The 2,647-nt window shown below is 38.8% G+C and overlaps 1 protein-coding gene across 1 annotated transcript in view; it reads left to right on the forward strand.

The window, feature by feature from the left end:
* The window catches only part of LOC102201852 (protocadherin alpha-3-like), a 14,446-nt gene that overhangs the window by 10,451 nt on the left and 1,348 nt on the right, over positions 1-2,647 (forward strand). The gene's annotated exons all lie outside the window — the stretch shown is intronic.

Consider the following 2,647-nt stretch of genomic DNA (forward strand, 5'->3'; position numbering starts at 1 on the left):
ACTGAGTTGGATAACTTTTTAGTCAAAATGATGACGAGATTGTGATCATGGTAAAACTAAGAATTCTTTTGATGATTTGGCATGACATGGATTTGCTGCTTTTAAGTAGAACTTTTAACATTATGCACAATACTGTTTATTTCTTTGACCAAGCATACTCTATGGTATATACTTTTCTATGGCCTTAGCATACTTTTAGAAAAAGGGGTACTCATTTGTTTACCTTGGCAAACTTTGTGTGTTGGTCATTACATTTTCCTTTATGATTAGGAGGTTAGTAGGTCTCAGTTGCTTGAACTGGACAAGAACAAATATACGAAACGTCATTGTCTGTCTTTTCAAGCTGTCTTGCCACCTTCATGTCCTTTTTCTTGAACATTATCTTTCATAACGCAAGATGACCATATTTTCTCTGGTAGTGGCAGATAAGATCAGTCTGCAAACAAAACTGACTGAATGTACTGTAGCAATAGACTACAAAAAGTTAAAATTCCTCTGGTGACTTGTGTAGGAAATGTAATATTGCCACAAAATGTAGCTAGAAATTCTTGAAGTTTATTGCATGTGCTGTCCATGGTCCTGACCATGTTTATGCTCACTTCACAGTAAACAGTCCCAACAGAGCTCTATTAGCTGTAACTGATATGATATATAAATCAAATTTTAATGACATGAAGTAATTTAATTTACTGGTCATTTAGAGGGAATCTTCTCCACACTTTCAGATACTTTTTTTCTTTGAGCGTTTTTTCAAGAGTGCACTACCTTATAATTTATTTACAAATACCCCTCAATTTATGTCGAAAACTTCAAAATAAGAATAACACATGAGTTTGATCTTTCGATTTAAGTTTCACATAGTTCTGATTTTCTGTAGTGATTGTTTTGCTCACAAGGTGTCAGTATAGTGAAAAGAGGCAGCATTAAATGTGTTTTCTATCGTTGCATTTTGATTGAGCCTCTTGATAGCGTCCCGGTTTGGATATTAAAGCAGTCGTTTCTGAGCTTGGGAATACGCGTTCGTGCTTATGCTTGTTTTAGGAAAAGGGTGATTGTTCTTTACTCATGGACGATTTGTATTGGATCGCTGCAGTGCTGGATTGCTCTTATAAGTGACACTGATGCTTTCGGGTGTAACCATGGAACAAAGAGGACATGAGAAAGGAATGGGGAGACGACGCGATGTCATCTGCATTGTTGTCCTGTTTTTGTGCAGCTTGGCGTCGGCACAATTAAGGTATTCAATCTCAGAGGAAACTAACGAGGGAACGGTTGTTGGAAACATCGCAAAAGATCTAGGATTAGATAAAAGCACACTGAAAACAAGGAAGTACAGGATTGTTTCTAGCGGTGCTGAACCCCTTTTCCACGTAAATCAGAACGATGGTATCCTGTATGTGAGCCGAAAGATCGACAGAGAAGAGGTGTGCGCGAAGAGCAGTACGTGTGTTATAAATGTTAAAACCGTGCTAGAAAATCCACTGGAGGTCCATTACGTAGGAGTAGATGTGCTAGATATAAATGACCATGCTCCAGTTTTTCCAGAGGAAAATAAAATACTGGAGATTTCAGAATCCGTTCTACCCGGAGCAAGATTTCAGTTAAAACCTTCACGGGATCTAGACAGTGGTCAGTTTTCTGTGCAGCAGTATAAACTTAACCACAACGACCACTTCCGTTTGGAAGTGAGGGATAAAGGAGATGATGGTAAAATACCTATACTGGTTTTACAAAAAGCACTAGATAGGGAAGCAGCGCACAGTCACTCATTGGTGCTAACGGCACTAGATGGGGGGAAGCCACCAAAATCTGGAGACATGAACATTTTGGTAAATGTTTTGGATGTGAATGATAACACGCCCATTTTCTCAAAAGATCTTTATTCGGTTAAGCTCAATGAAAATGCTCCTGTAGGTACAGAAGTCATACAAGTGAATGCAACTGATCCAGATCACAGTCAGAACGGAGAGGTAGTTTACTCATTTGGCAACAGTGTGAGTAATAATGTGTTTAACCTTTTTGATATTGACCAGTCAACAGGAAAGATAACTGTAAAAGGTCTGCTAGATTATGAGCAAAAGGATAAATATGAGATTGAAATTCAGGCGTCAGATAGAGGTTTGGCTCCTCTAACTACAGAAAAGAGTGTAATTATTAAGATTGTTGATGTAAATGATAACGCACCTGAGATTGAGGTAACATCATTTTCAAGCTCAATACCAGAAGATTCCAGACCTGGAACTACAGTAGCTCTTATCAGTGTAAATGATTTGGACTCTGGAGTCAATGGAAAAGTCATTTGTTCCTTAGGTGACGATGTTCCGTTTGCATTGTCACCATCTTTACAGGACAAAATGTTTTCATTAGTGACCAAATCTCCTCTGGACAGAGAGAAACAGTCACAATACGAGTTGACAATAACGGCAAAAGACGCAGGTCAGCCACAGTTATCATCTGAAAAGACAATAAGCGTTACGGTGTCAGATGTGAATGACAACAGTCCAGAGTTTTCACTCAGCCCATATACTTTCTATGTTACTGAGGGGAACAGTCCAGGGGCTTCAGTGTTTGCTGTTAAAGCCTCTGATCGTGATGAGAATGACAATGCGCGCATTTCCTATCATATTATCAGAGACGGAAGTGAAGA

The sequence above is a fragment of the Pundamilia nyererei genome, unplaced genomic scaffold (assembly GCF_000239375.1).
Source record: "Pundamilia nyererei isolate P.nyererei 1_Seehausen unplaced genomic scaffold, PunNye1.0 scaffold00001, whole genome shotgun sequence".
Lineage (NCBI taxonomy): Eukaryota > Metazoa > Chordata > Actinopteri > Cichliformes > Cichlidae > Pundamilia > Pundamilia nyererei.